The sequence below is a fragment of the Bactrocera tryoni genome, chromosome 5 (assembly GCF_016617805.1).
Source record: "Bactrocera tryoni isolate S06 chromosome 5, CSIRO_BtryS06_freeze2, whole genome shotgun sequence".
In the NCBI taxonomy this organism is placed as follows: domain Eukaryota; kingdom Metazoa; phylum Arthropoda; class Insecta; order Diptera; family Tephritidae; genus Bactrocera; species Bactrocera tryoni.
The window spans coordinates 41,304,670-41,324,371 of record NC_052503.1 but is presented as its reverse complement, the minus strand read 5'-3'; positions in this window follow the sequence as shown (position 1 = coordinate 41,324,371).

Genomic DNA, 19,702 nt, shown 5'->3' with positions numbered 1-19,702 from the left:
AAATACTTGGAACCCATCAGGTACAAAACTTTGAATGGCTGTCAGAGAAAAGTATAACGGATAGATGAAATTTCATTGAGAGCACCAAATAGTTTATCGGAGCGATGGAACCGGATAGCAAGATTATAGAGTTCTCCGTTCCCACGACAGCCGGGTGTAGTATAACGGATAGATGATGTTTCATTGAAAGCACCAAATAGTTTATCGCAGATGAAACCGGATAGCAAGATTATAGGGTTCTTCGTTCCCACGACAGCCGGGTGTAGTATAACGGATAGATGATGTTTCATTAAGAGCACCAAATAGTTTATCGCAGATGAAACCGGATAGCAAGATTATACGGTTCTCCGTTCCCACGACATCCGGGTCTAGTATAACGGATAGATGAAATTTCATTGAGAGCACCAAATAGTTTATCGGAGCGATGGAACCGGATAGCCAGATTATAGGGTTCTTCGTTCCCACGACAGCCGGGTGTAGTATAACGGATAGATGATGTTTCATTGAGAGCACCAAATAGTTTATCGCAGATGAAACCGGATAGCAAGATTATACGGTTCTCCGTTCCCACGATAACCGGGTCTACGTAACCGGAACGGACCCGGACTTTTATTCGACCAAGGACTGTCAACTTGGCAAATCTTTGCCGCTACAATAACAACGTTATTATAAGATCCTACAATAGTGCATCGAAAAATCGCATTGAGCCCAAGGCCCTACCTATCTGCATCTAGTAGAGCCAATATCTTCATCTTTTATGGTTCTTATTTTCTTTCTTAGACTGTATACCAATCTGTTCCAGTCGATGGCAGCGGCTCCAAACTGCTATTTGGCCACCCTCTAACCGTATAATAGCATTAGTCGCAATAAGTTGGCTCTTTATCTCTTTACACTGAACTCGAGAGTGTCTGAATGGCGCGCTTTAAACGAGTTGGACGCTATCACTACACTCAACTAACCTAACCCAACCTAACCTGGGCTAAGCTAAGTTGAGCTGAGTTCAGCTAAGCTGCAGCGAAAGAGCTTGCACATTGACTAGTTGAGGAATAGCTATCGCCGTTAGCTGTGCAACATTATTGAATGGCCGTCATAACGGGTAATGACAATGCTTTGATCACTGTGGACACCACTCCTGCTAGCTGCTTCGTGCTTGCAGTCTTTTCAAGCATCCCGCCGCTTGATACTCTTGCGCCATCAACATTTCTTTTACCAAAGTGTAATTTATATTTGATAACAGTGCTTGTTGTTATTACATGCAACAACCATTGGATATTATTATATGGTTCCTTGAGATGCATAACGGTTATTGAAAATCGATTATGAGCGATAACTGACAGCAATGGCTGTGATAATATTTGTCTGTCTGCTGTGTTGCACTTAATGCTTTTCACTTGTGGCAGGTTGCTTACAAAATCAGCATATATTTGAAGTATTTTGTCAATGTAAACCGTTATGGTGAGTCACTTAACACGCTGTGTGACAGTTTCCTACAACAACTCCAAATTAATCATAACCACTAGTGGCTCACAGTATTATTGGGATAATGTGACAGGTAGGATGAAGTGAAGCTGTTGATGCAATTTTTGGTTACAAATAAATATTGATTAGAGGTATGTTTGTTTAGGTAAGTAAGTATGTTGACTTCTTGTTAAGCCACGAATAATTCCACTGGAACTGCTAGAGTTTTGATGCCCAGTACTCCTAGGTATGAATCAAGAAGTACGTCGACCGTCGATGAAACGCCTAGAGCCAATCATAAAATTATTGAGCCGGCATATATCTATTCCAGCAAATTCGGCGGGTTCGTAAAAAGTATAATAACCGAGATCTTTTAACGTTAGTCTGACGAAAGCTACACAGAGGAGTATAAAGTATCTATATGCTTTCACCTCATCTTCCTTGCCTTCCTAGGTGCCTCTTCTTGCAAGCTCATCGGCTTTACTTTCTAACGATACCGCTGGGACCCAGACAAGTTTGATGTAGAAGTAGCTCAGCTGTTGTTGAGATAATGCACATCTTACCTAGCTTTGATATCATATTCAGCGAGCTTTAGACCTGTAAAGCACCTCTGCTATCGTACTGGATGCATACCTCCCTAAAGGTAAAGTCGCAATTCGGAGAAGTACATCTGTTGCTACCTTGATGACATTACTTCTGATTGCAAGACACTAAAGTTTTCTGGCAGTCTGAAACAAGAGGTAATTGAGAGCTTCCGTTAGAAAAGTCTTCCTCCAATCTTTCCTCTGAGCGTCGATTCATTCGATAAAAAAGTTCACTGCGCCTCTTTTGCAACGACTCCGTCCCACCCACATATCTCTTGGAGGTATTTGTGCGGAGAATAAGTTGCTAAGAGTATGTTCCTCTGCGCAGCTGTCCAAATCGGTATGCTCTCGAAGTAAGAGAGTATTTCGGAATGTCCCTATCGCGGAGCTTTAATGTTTCCTGTTTACCGGAGCCTGATAGCAACCTTCGCCTTAGGTTAGGTTAGATGGCTGATCATAGATCGCACGTGGACTAGATGTAGTCCTTTATGAAGCCATTGAAAATAGAAATCCCGTGTTCGGACTTAAAGATCGGCAAAATGCTTCGTAGCCAATACAAATTTGCAAAGGCGCTTAATTTCTACGCCCGCCAGTTCGGTGGAATGTCTGAAGGTATGCGCCTCCAAGCGTCTAAGTCTTGATCTTCCAAAAGCGGGGCAGTCAAGAAGGAAGTGCTGGCTAGTTTCTACCGCATCTTCTTCCAAACAGCTTCTGCATGCGGCGTCCGGCAGAATTCCCAGTCTTACAGCATGTATGTATGTCAATAGGGCAGTGGCCCGTCAAGAGCCCTGTCACTAACGATAGGCTGGCCTTACTGAGGGCAAAGAGATCATTAGATCTCCTGCGATCTATATTGGGCCAAAGGCTTTTGCGACCGTGCAGGTACCAATGCTGGTCCAGCGTGGACCAAGCAGCCGCGAGGCCCAGCTATCCAGCAGTAGAGCACAAGAGGATGCGGGAGCACCGACCCGTCCCCATTCTACCGATAACAATTCTAGGGTGCCTTTTCTTGCGAGCTCATCAACTTTGCAGCTACCTGCGATTCCGCTGTGGCCCGGCACCCATACAAGTATCTTTTGGTGTAGCTCTTTTACAATAATATTAGGCAACCAATACTTTCCCCACACTCTCCTGAACTTTAGAATGCTCTGACACTTTAAGTACTTGACCTATTCGACAGGGTGAAGACGATAGTCTCACAGCAAAGGAAGTGGTGCTTCTGGAATTTTATATTTACTGCCAAGCTGCTTCTTTCCTTCCGCCAAGCTAGCTACCACATTTTCATTGCGGGATTGGTGATCAATCGACCGGCCGAAAACGTGAAATTATCTGCTCACCGAAGTTTTCTCTAATTAAATCCGTCCATGGTGCCGTCTTGTCGAAACCTAATGTCATAAATCACGAGATTCATTTTCTGACATTCAATTGTCGGCTATCATGGCGCCTTGTTGTTGTTGTAGCAGAAGAATTATTCCGAGTTGACAGTCTTTGGGCGGATAAAAGTCCAGGTTCGTTCCGTTTACTTAGACCCGTGGGTCTGTCGTGGGTTGCGTTGACGGTTGCTCCACGCTCTTCATGTACACCCTCTGCTGGACGTGGTCTATTCGTCGAATATTATCCAATAATGAATGCTGGGTTATGGTGTTGCGAATAGTACGTTCAGTAGCTCGCTTATGCCATAAGTTGGACGAAGCTCACGAAACACATTCTTCACAGAACGTGAATTTTCGTAATAAAGTTGAACGATTTGTAATCATGATTTGTCCCAAAACTGTCTATTGGAAGAAGTACCTCTACTTGGACCACCCGTTATTATTTTCTCTGATTTTATTTCCTTTACAAGCCATACCTACCTTCTAAACCAGCATGTGGGTGTGATGCAAACTGTGCTTTAAATAATCTACCCTAACCTCTTAAATTTGTCCTTTAAGCAAATACTTTTCGCAGAACTGAGAGAAAAACCTGGGATGCCAAACAAACACACAAGGACAACGAAGCTTTTACGATTATGCGATTTGATTTGATTTTACAAGGATTCGTTTTATATCCCCTTATTTCACTTGTGCCTCTAATCTGATTTATTATCAAACAATTCCTCGCTGTCTGTGGCGGTGTCTTGCGCTGTTTGCTTGTTGTTTTATGCTGCATTCTGCGTGGCATTGTGGCGCTGATAACGGTTATATTGCTGCCAATGAGATTGCCACTAATGGTGCTACTTTATAGCTATTCTTGTTGCTTTTATTGTGGCGCAGGTTGCATGTCCTTGCGCTCGTCGTCGGTTATTTTTGTCGTTGTTGTAGTATTATTCTTTTTGCTCGCATTACATTTCTATTGTTATTGTAGGCGTCCTGCGTTTGTGTTGCCACAATCGTCGCAGACGCATATGCATAACGAATGATATGAATATCAATTACTTTGAAGTGTTGCCAGAGCGCCGACTGGTTCCACTCCATTCGCCAAATATCCGAATAACTCACGACCAACTTTCAAACTTTTTGCTGTGAAGTCTGCTGTCCGCTTGCCACTCGAAGCGTTACGCCGCCGAAACATTGGTGGAGCACAAAAACTCTTTTTTCGATATTTATACCCTGAACCGACTGGGTATATTTTACGGTGGTTTTTATTTTATTTATTTATTTAAAAGCATTTGCCGCGTTCCCGTTTATATAAGCAAAATAGATTGAAGGAATTGAAAGCCACTAAACAATTGCAAACCTTCAATGAGGCGGTTGAACGGAGCGCGGAGTTTGCAAGTGACAGGGAACACTAAGCTCTCGTGGCACTCGAGCGAAGGGCAATGATGCGAGCCATCAGCTTACCAGTCGTAATATTGTTCTGTGATTTTCTGCTGATTGCTCTTAGCTCTGACAATTGGGAATAGCGTTGTGTCTGCATTGTTGATTTCTGATATTTTCCTCTAAACTAAAGTGGTGAGTTGATGAACACAAAGAATTGTGAAAAATAAGACAACATTTGTTATTATCTTGTTGTAGTTTTTTCCTGGATCTGCTCCTTTGTACAGTTGAAATAAACGGAATCGAAGCACTTTGATATTGAGTAGGTTTTGAAGTTTCGAATTAAAAGCCGATAGAAGACTAGTATAAATAACGGAAGGGGAACGCTACAAAAGTAGATCTTATTTCCAACAAAAAGTACAAATTATTAAAATTTACTGTCGAAATTCGGGCTCACTTGGTTCAACTCTAAGAGCACTACGTCCAAATTATGGTCGTCATAATCGTCCCTTCAGATCAAAAATTGACCGTTTAGTGGAAAAATTTGAATCCACAGGCACTGTACAAAATGTTCCCGTGCCAGTGAGACAGTGAGTGTCCGTAGTGTCGAGAATATGAGGTCAATTGAGGAAGACCCAAATCAGTCTCTCACACGTCGTTCTCAAGCGTTGGTCATCTCGTTCGTTGTTGTGACGAAGATCTTGGCTTGCATCCTTACAAAATCAAATTGTCGTATGTTAGTGGATTGGGCTGAGCAACAACTTGAAAAGGATTCAGATTTTCATCGAAAAATCATCGTCAGCGATGAGGCTTATTTCTGGGTGAATGGCTTTGTCAATAAGAAAAATATGCGTTATTGGCAATAGACAGCAATCCACACGTACTCCATGAGTCACCATTGCATCTCGAAAAAATTACGGCTTGGTGCGGTTTAGGGACTTGAACAGTACAAGTATGTGGTTCCAACCGAGAAAACCAAAAATTATTATACATATCTCTTATATGGGAGTTGGGGTAGTATCCCGATTTTATCTATTATTATGCCGCATACTAAAAAAATGTTCTCTGTGTTTCATTAAGGTACATCACATAAAATCACCAATCCAATGGAGTAAATGCAGCCAAATGTTCGAAAATTCGTATATCTGTTGTATAGTTTTCGCCCAATTTCATTTCAGGATACACGCTCACCCATTTTAATTTAGGTAATTCACACATGCACTATCAAATCAGCCGGACGTTCGAAAATCTTTGTATTAGGTATATGGGGGCTCAGGGATGTATGGACTCGATTCAACCCATATTTGATATACCGAGTTACTAATGTCAGGGAAGGATTCTCTCTAAATTTCTATTGTATATCCCATACATTGGCCGATATTTGCGGCCAAAAGTCAACTATAGATACCGGGGTCCACATATTCGGTACCTAGAGGCTTGAACAGTGTTGTTTGAATTTGGGGTCATAAGATGGCATACTTTAAAAGAATTATTAGTCTAAAGTTTAAGCGAGTTGTCTCAATTGCTTCCTGATTTGCGTACTGGAAAGTGAAAGAATCAAAAATGGAATTTAAAATTGTGCCATATGGGAAGCAGGCGTGGCTCTAATCCAATGTCACCCATTTTCGCACTGTGGCAGGAATATGAGAAGAATGCCACGTACTAAATTTAGTCAAAATCGGTCAGTCGGGTCCCGAGATATGTGGTTTCACCAAAAAGTGGGCGGAGCTACTGCCATCGCCCAATTTTCACACCGGCTCACATAAAGCTCTCTCATACCACCTCGCACGTAAGATTTTATGACTCTGGCGTATTTAGTAAGTGATTTATGGCGCTTTTAGTAGTTTTTAACAGAACCGTTATGTGGAGATGGAGCGGGGTTATATTCCGATTTCATCCATTTGCACACTGTTAATAGAAGTTCTTATAATATTTGTGCTGGGCCAATTTGGTTGTTGTAGCTTTAGTGGTTTAGGAGATATATACATTAAATCATTAGAGGGCGGGGCCACGCCCACTTTTTCAAAATTTGTGCCCCTTCCTACTGCGATGCTCTGTGCCAAATTAGAGTTTTATATCTTAATTTAGTGCTTAGTTGTGGACCTTATAAATTTTTGGTTACTGGCGTATTGTGGGCGTGACAATGGTCCGATATCGCCAACTGCAATACGATGCCTAATTTCATAAAGATATGTCAACTATTACGTAAGCTATCGCTTGGTCGGACGATTAATTATTTTTAGATGATAAAAACAACCGTTAGATGGTCAAAACTATTATACTCTGTAACAACATATTGCAGAAGTATAAAAATATTTCTCACCGCCAGAAAACACATTTTTTCAAGTCCTCCTTTCACATATTTTTTTCCTCTTTAACTATTTCAGCTGAAACTAATGCTGTGAAAGCTCTTATGCCGGGATTTCACTTTCCATTTCATTTATTCACTATATTTCACTTTTTCATTTGCTTTACGTTTCTTGTCAGGTTATTGTGTTTCATATCATTCCTACTATATTGGGCTCACTTCCCTCAAGGAACTTGTCATCCCATGTATTTTTTCTAGCGTTTTCAGTTTTCACCCTTTTACCCAACAGTGCTGTTATCTGTTTCGCAACTGTAAGTAGCTTTTTTCTTGCTCTGTCATCTGCTGGCGTTCGATTCATTAGAGTTTATCCCCACTTTGGTTTGTATGCAGTTGTATTAAGAGCATCCGCACGCAGCATTATGTGCACACACTTACTTATTTCATCGATTTTTTTTACTGCTTCTGTGCCTGTGTTTCCAAGCCGCTTACGAATTGTTTGTGGTTAGTCAAATGGCCATGTTTCGATATCTCTTTAAAGTTGTTGTTTATTTTAGTGTGTTTCTCAATGTCCTTTATAGCCGTTAACCCCCCAAATTTATGTGAATATGTGCGTCATTTGTGATATAATCTTTTCGATATTTATTTGTAAATCGTTGAATTTGATCGGATGTCCTGTGTGCTCACTTATACACAACAAAAAAAAAGACTTTGTGTTAGAACCTTCCAAAACTCTTGAACTCGCAGTGAACATTGATAATGACCCAATTATTATTTTGGCTGTGAGCGAGAGAGCAGTAAGTTGCCACTTTTCTAAGTCGTAATCCGCTTTTGCTCAGCATTTTGAGTCGAAAACCCTCTTTTACGACAAAATTCCATTGAGGAGAGTATAATTTCTTCCATTGCGGAGAGCAGGATAGTTCCAACAAACAGTCTACGCCGATGGGTGACTCTTTTGTATTTTCTGCTTTCATTCAAAATTAATTATTATATTTTTCCTCCATTCCCTTAAACACATTCTTACATATATAGTATATATATATAAACTTTTAGAATGACTTTCTACTATGAGCGGCCACGAAAATCCCTTTTGAAGCGTTAAAAGTTGAGCATACAAACAAATTAAGCGAAAATAAAACTGAAAATAAATTTGTAGTTGGCACATAAGACATTTTCGTTCGCCCATTTCTACAAACAAACATAGTCAAAAGTAACTGCTAGTCATTTGCGAGTTTTTATGACCGTTATCTGCTTCTCATTAAACCCATCTCTAGCTTACATAAGTTTGCACGTATCCTTCAATGACGAGAGCGATTAGTACGAGATTTTTTTTACGAGTTACAAGAGCTGCTATTCATGTGGGCCATATTTATATCTACATACATATATATGTACATTAGGGAGGTCGGAATAGCTGAATTGAAATAAAGAGTGATCCATTTCGAGGCTCTCTACTTTTTCTAATGAAAATAAAACACAAAAAACTTCAAATTTAATGCGGACTGTTTATTATCGTTCGAAAGAAAATTCTTTGTCATTTTTTTTTTGAAGATTTTTTCTTTGAAATGTTAGTCGAGGCTACGTATCAGCTGGTCCATTCGTTGAGTCCAATTTTTAATGACACGTTCGAGCTTTTCGACTGGTAACTGGAGAATGACACGTGATGTTTTGTTCCAAGACTTGAATCAAAGCGGGATCATCCGCATAGACTTTAGACTTTACATATCCTCACAGAAAGAAGTCTAACTATGTTATACGACACAATTTTGGTGACCAATCGAATGGCCCAAAAGTAAAATTATCTGTTCACTGAAATGTTCTCACAGTAATCTATTGATTGTGTGGAAAGATGGCGCTGTTTGTGGAAGCCAAGTTGTCGCTGAGATCATGAACTTCAATTGACGGTATAAAGTAGTCGATTATTATGGCACGATAATGGACACCATTGACGGGTACGTTCTCACCGGCATAATTTTTGAATGGAAACATAAACCGATGATTCCACCGGCCTACAAACCACACCAAACCGTTTTTTTTCTTGATGAAATGGCAGATCTTGAATCTCTTCAGATTGCTCTTCGTACCAAATGTGGCAATTTTGCTTGTTTACATACCCATTGAGCTAAAAATGGCTCGAAAACGTCGGAACTTCTTGGAAATTAGACAAAGCGATGTCGCCTGGAAAGGTTAAGCGGCTTCAGTTCTTACAAAAGCTTTTTTTTTTGTACGTTTTCGATTAAGATCTCGACGTAAAATGCTCCAAGTCGTTCCATTGGTCAGTCCGAGTTGCTGCGTAGGGCGCCGAATCGACTCTCCACGGTCTACGTGTACACTCTCAGCTACGGCCTCTTTATTTTCTTCACTGCGTGCTGGACGTTTCTGGATGTCATATAACAAACGCTGGAACAAGTCGCCTCTTTCAACGGTCGTTAAATTTGTCAAAAATGTTTTCCGGGAGTTCGAAGTTCACGTTTTTAGACAAAAGGCTCTCCTTAAATATTCTTCTTTGCCGAATGCGAAAGCACCATCTCAGAAATGTTACCTAGTAAATAACTATTCATGTAGTAAAGCGAGTAAGAATAGAAACTACTATATAAAATGGATGGCCCTAATGTGACAAGCATACCAACTTTCAGACAAGAATTTCTGAAATTACACAGTAAGCTCTCTTTTCTTATTTCCGCCACCGAAGTGACATAAAAACGAAAAGCTTCCGATTTTTGCAATTTACTACAGAGCTTAAGCAGAGATTTGTGTTGATTTAAGTGCGGATACTTATGGGATTTAGCATTGTCACTTACATTAAACCAAATACAACTCTGCAATGGTGAATTAAATCTAAGATGCCACTACTTTTCGTGTGTGCGTCTTCAAATAATCCTTATTTGATAATGTCATTTTAATGAAACTACTAAGAATGGGCAAAACTCATGGCATCAGCACTACAACAGGAAATTTGGGATGCATGGTTTGATCCCTACTTCCCTTTAAGTTCATTTGCTTTTAAGTCAATATTGCCAGCCACGGAGCTGGCCTCTAATACACCTGCAGGCAATTCCTGGGTAGACAAACAAGCAGCAATCAAGGCAGTAACTTCGTATCGCATATCGGCCATAACTGTCGTGGGAAGCTGGGCAGCGGTGGAAAGTGTTACCAGGAGCGCCTTAATTTCTACTAGATGCCAGGCCACAAAGGCATCAATGGCAATGAAATAGTGGACGAGTTTACCAAGAATGGTGTACTGCTAACATCCGAAAACGTGATCAATATTGGGAAACCCATGCATTGTCTATACGACGATCTCGAGAGAAGCATGTTAAAATAAATCGAAAACCCGATGGAACGAGCTACCCGAGTGCAAAACTTTGAAGTCATGTGCACAACGGCAGATCGGAAGTACACAAAAAACCTCCTGGCATTCGATAGAAGAGACTTTAGGAACATGATCGGAACACTAACTGGTCACTGTCTGATGGCGGCGCACGGATGTCATACTTGCAGTAAAATTACTCGAATTCAAAATTAGCTCCTTAACATCTTTCGTTCCAAATCTTGAATTTTGGTTGGCATCCCAGAAATCTGCGTTTTCAACGGTCTGGTTATGATCTCCGTAAAAGTTCGCTGAGGCGATCAGCATTGAAACATCACCTATTCATAATCGAGTTTCAGGATTTTTAGATTAAATTATGGTATAAAATCTTCGTAGTTTCGTTAGGTTAGGTTCGATCGTTCACCCAGGGATTGCACTTGAAGTCCTTTTTGAAGCCTTAAAAATAGAACTGCTGTATTCGATCTTATAGTCGGCAAAGTCCAGTTTGCACCTGGTCGGTGGGATATCGGAGAGTGTGATTTTTCTTAAACCTTGACCTTGGTAACGCGCGCCAATAAAGAAAGAAGTATTGACATGATTCCATATTGTCTGCTTCCATACGGCTTCTAAGCTGGCATTCGGTAAGATTCTCCACCTTATAGCGTGGACACCTATAGACCAATGGGCTGTTAGAACCACCAAAAGGGGAACATGCTAGCCTTACTGAGGACAAGGCGATTACTGGATATTTTACGATCGATCTTGGATCAAACAAATCTTGCAATAACGCTAAAACGGCGGATAGTCCAGCGCTGACCAAGCTGGTATCTCCGCTCATTAAAAGCAATCGAGCTTCCTTGCAAGTGTGGTCTCACACCTTTTGCATATGGCTCCTTTTCAACAGTACAAGGCAATCAATGCCTTTTTACTTCCGCCTCGATATTGGGCTGCCGTGAAAGCCTCATAGCTACTTAACCGTATCTCGCACATTTAACAGTTATCTTTAACAGTTGATCTGCCTGTCAAACGATTTTAGTATGAAAGAAAAGGGGGACGGGGCTAAAGGTCTTTGGTCGTGCCGTCAGAGCTTTTTGCACCGTCATATCGTGCTCCTGTGTCATTCTAAGTATTTGAGTTGCAAACTTCATTCTTTGATATATGATTTGTTGATTGACTTTAGCTTAAAGTTGCTTAAATACTTAATTACTTTTTGTTGCACTCTAGAATTGCAATCGCTTGTTAGCTCTCGAATAACCACTTAACGGTCGGTCAAACTGCGTAAAGTACGCATTTCTATCATCCACGCAATATTTTACTGTTGCTGCTGTTTTGTATTTGGTATGCAATACATTTGCGAATAAGTCCCTTCTTCAAAATGCCATAGTTGTTAACTTTTAACCTACTATATTTCGCTTACAAAACTTGCGTGACCACAAGACTTCAAATCAGCTTAAGTATGCGACGCATTCAAGCTTGCTTCGGAACTTCGAAGCTCGCCCACACAACCAAAGTAAATACATACTCGTAAGCATTTATGCTAAAGCTGAAAGTAAAGCGAAAAAGCCGCGGTGGACTAACTTTGCACTGCAACGCCCCTCTCATTTCGTTGTGGCAAAGCCTTCTTAAATACGTGTATGTTTGTATGTTAGCGGTTCCTTGCGCTGGAGGTAGGCTTGATAAGTCAGTCACTGCACTTCAATCTCTGTGTAATTACGTTGTATGCAGCGTCAGAATTTGGAGACTGGCGAAACGAAAAGGCAACTCGCATAAATTGTATAGAATAACTTAGACAAACTGAAATATAATATTAAGAGGCATTGCATGAATTAAACTGTATAACTTTTGCTGTGCCTTCGTGTGTAAATATTTTGACCAGGGAACTGAGCTAAAACATCTTCTTCGTCTTTATTGTGGCAGACACGGTTTACATGGTTATAGCCGACTATACAACAGCGCTTTAGTCGTTCTTCCTTTTCGCTGTTTGGCGCCAATTGGAGATTCCAGGTGTAGCCAGGTCCTTCTCCACTTGGTTTTTCCAACGGAGAAGAGGTCTTCCTCTTCCTCTGTTTCCCCCGGCGGGTACTGCGTTGAATACTCTCAGAACTGATGTATTTTCATCCATTCGGACGACATGACCTGCTCGGGTGTCTCTTAAATCGCCGAACTATGTCAATGTCGCATATCTCCCGTTATACCATAAGATTTCTGCAAAACCTTTCTCTCGAACACTTCTAAGGCCGACACATCAGATGATGTCATTGTCCATGCCTGCGCACCATATAACAGGATAGGCTTCATGAGGGACTTTTAGGGCATTCTCTTTGTTCATCGAGAGAGGACCTTACTTCTCAATTGTTTACTCAGTCCGAAGTAGCACCTGTTGGCAAGAGTTATTCTGCGTTGGATTTCGTGGCTAACGTTGTTGTTGGTTTTAATGCTGGTTCCAATATAGACGAATTTATCGACGACTTCCAAGTTAAGACCGTCAACAGTGACGTGGGGGCGATGTCGCGAGAGCGACGACTGTTTGTTTGATAACAGGAGATATTTCGTCTTGTCCTCGTTCGCTACCAGACTCATTTTCCTCGCTTCCTTGTCCAGTCTTGAGAAAGCAGTACTAACGACGCGGTTGTTCAGGCCAATGATATCAATATCATTGGAATACGCCATCAGCTGTACACTCTTATACATAGAAGATTGTACCTTCTTTATTCAGATCTGCAAATCGAATTATTTTCTTCATAAGTAAATTGAAGAAGTCGCATGATAGGGAATCTCCTTGTCTGAAACGTCGTTTGGTAGTGAGCGGTTTGGAGAGATCCTTTCCCGATTCGCAACGTCAATTTAGTCAGGACGAATATTTGGCGTAAAAAATAAAGCGTCTTTATTGTTTATTTAAATCCCCACAGACTTAGCAAAGTCCCCTCGTATAACTGCATACTTATGCATTTCATATACTCACCACAAGTCGTGCATAGTTACAGCACAATTCCACCCGGAGTCCGTTTCCAGCCCGCATTTAATGGGCTTGCTAGAAAGTTGCAACACGCCAGTTTGTACCGAGTAATGGTCGCATGTTAAATTGTTTGTAGTAAAGTGTAAAGTTTTATGACGTCTCTGTCTTCGCACAGTCGGAGTCAAAGCCTCTGTTGAAGTTCTATTGGCGGTTAAGTAGGAGTGTCTGCAGTTTATGAGTAAGTAAGTAGCTGCTTCGTGCTGGACTCATGGACGCTCTTGCGTTTAAATGAGTTCCATGTGCACACACATGTACAAACATACAGTTATATGGAGACATGCTTAAGCCTGTTTTCATTACGATTTTGTGGCAGAATGATTTGTCTCCATTCTAAAGAATTGCATTTTCATTTCCTTTGCCAATTGGCCTTATCACACACGACTAAACTTACTCACACACACACAGGCACATATCCTTCAGGATTCAAGCACAGCTACTTCGGTTTGCATGAGTTCCCACATATTAAGTTCGCACACACAGACACAAATATATGTATGTATGCATTCCGTTTGGTATATGCATTGTTGCTTGTGAGTTACATGTCCACAACAGTTCTCCTCTTGGCCCAGTATATATTTTCATTTTTGTTATCTTTTTGATTACTCCTCTTTGCTGGAAACGAGAAATTCTTTTGAAATGCTGGAGAGTAGTATTATTGCATCAGTTTTATGCTGCAATTCGCTATAATAGCCCTAATTAAGAGAGCGCTGCCTGATTATTTTCGATAACAACACGCGGTTAGCTTTCCTTTTTATACCCTGAGCAGGCTAAATTAAATTTGCCATGAAGTTTGTAACACCCCGATGGGAGGAAGTCGGAGAGCCTATAAATATATGGTATAAAGAAATGATCAGGAGGACGAGCTGACTCGATTTAGCTATGTCCATCGATCTGTTCGTCCTTCTGGCTATATACATGCGAAGTAGTTCCTCAGTTTTTGAGATATCGATCTGAAGTTTTGCACATGTCCTTTTCTCCTCAAAAGGCTCCAGATTTGTCGGTACCGCCGATATTGAATGACTGTCGTATAAACTGCCATAAAAACTGAACGGTCGGAATTAAGTTCTTGCATGGAAAACATTTTTATTTCGCGGGATATCTGAAAATGTGGCATGTAATATAGTCCGGAGTAGCTGTACCATCTCCGAAAAAATTGTTCAGATCGGACCACAATCCGATACAAACTGACCGATCAAAGTCAAGTTCTTATGGCTCTTTTGTATTGGTGAAGGGTATTAAGGCTTCGGTGCAATATTTTTCTGCTTTATTTTATTTATTTTCTTCTGAATATTCATTGTTCATATTTCATTTGCTCGTTCGCTTTTACCTTACTTTTGTACCTCTATATACAAGTACATAGAAGTAGGTATAAATTTGTTAGAAAAATGGTTGTCTGAGAAAGTTTTGCTGTTTTATGTAGATATTTGTTGCTTCAATTTGCAATATAACAGTTTTGGCTTTAATAAAAATTGAAATTTTTAAAAAGTATTTCAAATATAGGAAGCCGAAGGAAAGCAGTTATGGCTAATATATGCAGATCTACGGAAAGTGAGAACCATCTTAGATCCAATGCTATTACTTAATTTTCTCTTTTATACGATACCGTAGTAAAAGTAGAAGTCTTCAGGTCTATCAACTAGCCACAAAACTTCAAACTTATTTTGTGTATTAGAGACTTTTATTAGAGCTGATCCAGGACTTGAGGTTGGCTGGTAACATCAATTGCTCCATCAATTTTTGAAGCAGCTAAACGAACTGTGATAAAGAAAATATTTTTTTATTAAGAAAACAAAATGAGTAACTGTTTCTCGCTATCTGGCCTTACGACTTGTTTAATGTAAATTAAGAAAAACCCTTAGCTTCCGAAAGCTTTTATTGTTTTTTTCTGGATAAAATGACAGATCTTAAATCATTTTCTACATTAAGCGAGACTTCATTTCTGAAACGCTAAACAAAATTTGGCTCAAAAACATCGGATCTTCTTAGAACTTTTCAAGAGCGAAGTGATGTCGCCTGGGAAGGTCGAACGGCTTCAGTTCTTGCACAAGCTGTAATTTGTACGCTTTCAATTTAAGATCTCGAAGTAAAATTTTCCTAGTCGTTCCATTCATCATTCTGAGTAGCTTCGAACGGCACTCAATCAAGTCTCCAAAGATCTTCGTGTACACTCTCAGCTACGTCTGCTATACGAGGGCTGCTATATATATTTCTGGCCTAATAATGAAAATAGGAATATTTATCAACGAGAATGGTTTTATTGTTTTTCAAAATATTCTCCATCAAGATTTATACACTTTTGCATGCGCTCAAACCAATTTTCGAAGCACTTTTTCCACTCAGATTGAGACACCTCCAAGACATGGTTTTTGAATGCTTCAACAGCATCTTCTGGCGGCGAAAATCGTTGACCACGCATTATTTTCTTGATGTGTGGGAATAAAAAGAAGTCATTGGGTGCCAAGTCAGGGCTGTACGGCGGATGACCCATCAATTCGACGTTTTGGCCGGTCAAAAAGGCGCTGGTTTGAGCCGATGTGTAAGAGCTCGCATTGTCATGGTGCACAATGATTCGTCTTCTCTTGTTCGTTTTTCGAATTTCTCCGAAGACTTCAGGCAAACAAATGGTGGTGTACCACTCACAATTGACCGTCCTACGTTGCTCAAGCGGAACAGTCGCCACATGAGCAGTTTTGCCGAAGAAACAGGCGACCATTTGCTTCGAAGTGCTTCTTCCACGAATAACTGTCGATGTTTTCTGGCACAACGGCTGTTTTTGGACGACCTTCACGGAATTCGTCTTTGAGCGAGCGTCGGCCACGATTGAATTCGTTGTACCCGTTTTTCACAATGCTATAGAATGGTGCTTCATAGCCATACAAAGATTTTAGTTCATCGATGCACTCTTGTCGTGGTAATCCACGTCGAAAGTTGTGAAAAATGATCGCACGAAAATATTCACGTGTTAATTCCATTTTTTGGCCGAGATGAATTTTTTAATTCCCTGTAAATAAAACAATTCACCATTAAATGACAAAACGTTCTGAGTGATGTTATGCTAAAAAATGTCAAACTTTCCAATGGAAATGTCAGATTGCACCTGGCAACACTTAGTGTTGCCTAGGCCAGAAATATATATAGCAGTCTCCGTATGTTCTTTACTACGTATTGGACGTGTTCTATGTGATCGGTATCTGAAAGTTCTGGACATCCCAACGAACAAGCGTCTATATTCGTGTTCTCACTTCTCATTCCCTCATTGTTTGGGAAGTGGTATGACCTATGTTTCAATAAAGAGGCTGAAGTAAGAAAGAATGTTCTATACAAACTATACTTAAATTATAAGTCTTGGATGTTTAAATGTCTGGACAACTCATGCAAACTTACTTTTTTGAAGGTTGGAGAACTAAACTGTTATAAAAAATTATTGTTTTTCTGTTATAAGGAATTCAGTGTAGTTTTTGACTCGCCACTTCTTTACAGGCTATTTGCTTGTTGTGAAAAGTTTTCATGTGAAAGCACCAATCTTTGTTGGTATTTAGTTAAATACTATTGAGTACATGCCCATCTCACTAAAGTAGCTTAGTCTCTTGCTATTCAAATTCTGTTTCACTAATGCAGTCTTTATGATTTTTACCACTTCGAGGACTTGCCGAAACAGATACAATTAAAGTGATGTACGCTTTCCTACATACTCTCTGCTCAGTAAATTGAATTTATGAAATAAGGGAGCTACTTTCAAAGCTTTTACGAGTTTTATAATATTACATAATGCCTCAACTTTATTCTATAAATAATTACGAATTTTGAAAAGATTCTCTCAATTTGTGTAACTTTTATTATTTTGCCAGCATTTTATTATACTAAAATGGTTTGAAAAACGCTGTAACAGAAGTAACTGTGCATCGATGCTGTTACTGTTGCTGCTGCTGTTTATGCACTAACTTTTTGCGCTTAACAAAGGCTTGCACTTATCATGTGAAAAAGTTGCGAGCCTGCAACAATTGAGGCAAATAAGTACAAGAAAACAGCTAAGGCTGCTGCAACTACAGTAATCGGTGGCTTACGGTCAACTTTTCGGTGCCGCAAAAGTTGCTGTCGCCCGCCTCCGCTTTGGCGTGCCAGGCCGTCGGTCTGTCGGGCTGCCGGGCGCAAGTGGACAATATAAAAGTTTTCCTGTACATTTAGGGCAACGGACGTTATCTTCGTGCTGCAATTTCACAACTTTTTCCTATAGAATTTAAACTCCGAGCTTTTTTCTTCGCTATATGCGGTTGTAGTCTGTGCTTGCAACCATTCAACAGCACATTCAGTATGCGTACGTCCGTGTATGTGTGCCATTTTTGGCGCTTTCCATATTCCTTACACATTTCTACATACTTTTTTTCTGAATTTTTTTTTTCCTTTCGGGTTATGCATTTCTCTGAGTTTTGTCCCGAAGTTTTGTCAGAAAATCTGCAAAAGCTGACACATTCATAAAATTCAATTGCCAACGGCCGAGAGCCACATGCCGCCGCACCGACATTCCGTTATACTCAGTACATTCACTTCAGCTTAAGTGGATCGGACGTGAACGTTGGCGGGTGGCTGCGGCGCTGCTACGTAAAGGCGTGTGTTGTTACCGTAAGACCACACAACAATGCGTTAGAATTGACAGTTTTTGAAACAGAGCGAGAAAAAAGAAGAAGAAATTTCGCACCATACCATATAAGCCACACATCCGTTTGCGGCGGCTGTGGTGTCGCCGGCACACATTGTTGCATGCTGCAAAAGTGTGAAGTTGCCGTTCAAGTGTGAATCGACACAGGCCAACCAGCGAACACCACGCGGAGGCATATGGAAATTGTGAAAAATCTATGAAAAAGGAGGTAAATATGAACGCGCCGTTGTCAATTCCGGTCTGACGCTGCGTCATGCTTGTCGCACGACTGTTGGGCTCTAACTCGACTTCGGTCGGCAGTGCGAATTCGCGCTATTGGTCGTCACGGCTGTATGTGTGCGGGGCAAAAGGTGCCGATTTTTGCACGCTGCAACAAGCGTGTTTCCTCTGTTTGCGGGTGTGCAGCTGCGCTGCGTCTCGCGCTAACACTTGCTTTCGTGCTCGTCGCTGTCATGTAATAAATTCGACGGTCTAGTGAGGAAGCACCTCGTAATTTTCACTAAAGCACGCTCAGCGGGACTGGCAATTGTTGAGCTTTGCGAAAGTTCTTTAATGCCCAAGCATAAGCTGAGTTAAGATAGAATGTACGAGTCATTGGTGATACAGTGATGCAGGTCCGTAGTGGATTAAAAGTTCGGTTGTGTGAGTAGAGTCAAGAACGTCAAGCAAAGGAAAGTGGCGAATAGAACAAACAACAGGCATAAATTATAGCGACTGGTTTACTCGAATAAACCTTCCTTGTGATTATTTTAACTGGAAACCATTGTATATGTGTTTACTCGAAAATGTTTTATAAGAAAGCAAGACTCAAGAATATTCGCTTATTCGCTCTTATCTTAGTTGTAGTCAGAGTTGCTATGCGAGCCTTGTGCTACATGTTTTGGGTAATGATCATCGGAAACTTATGAACTGTGTGATCATAATTTTAATTTAAACCGAGGAAATCCCTCAACGTTACAAAGTAAGAAGAATGGGTGTGAGGACTCTGCAATAGTTATTGGAATATCTTCCACCCAATTCTCAAAAGAATCTCCTTTTTTCCATGTATCAACTGGCTTTTACCATATTCGGGTAGTACACGGAGCCCAGTCCGGAAGATTTGATAGCTTTTGAAGTACTGTTAAGAACAAAAAAACAGAATGAGAGGAAGTAAGTTTGTTGGATGAAGCAATGGGGCCTAGTGCTTTCCTCAGGTCATGGAAGGCTAGCGACGTAGAGCATACCACAAGGAGACTTACGGGTAGTGTTGATGGTGGACAGAGCATAAAACTCCTACTTATAAGCAAAAGGGAACTTAGCAATATTGTGGAGCCATCAGTGAGCTCCTACCCTTAAGATCTCATCTTCAGAAAATGGGCAAAAGTGGTTTAGGTTGGTAGAGCCTTCATAGGCCAGCACCAGCAAAAGAACCTCTGCTAGACTCATTAAGAGCACTACAGAGGGAAAAGAAGAACAGCGACAGCTAGGAAAATGAAGGCAGACGGCCGCTTGGCGGCCAAAATTGACGAACGCTACTGTGATAAGCATGCTGGTCAGGTGTATGACCGGACGTAACCGAAACTAAAACAGCGGTCAAGGCACAAAGGTCGCATGAGGGATAAGCCTGCCTTAGGAAAAACACTGTGAACGGGGTCTGC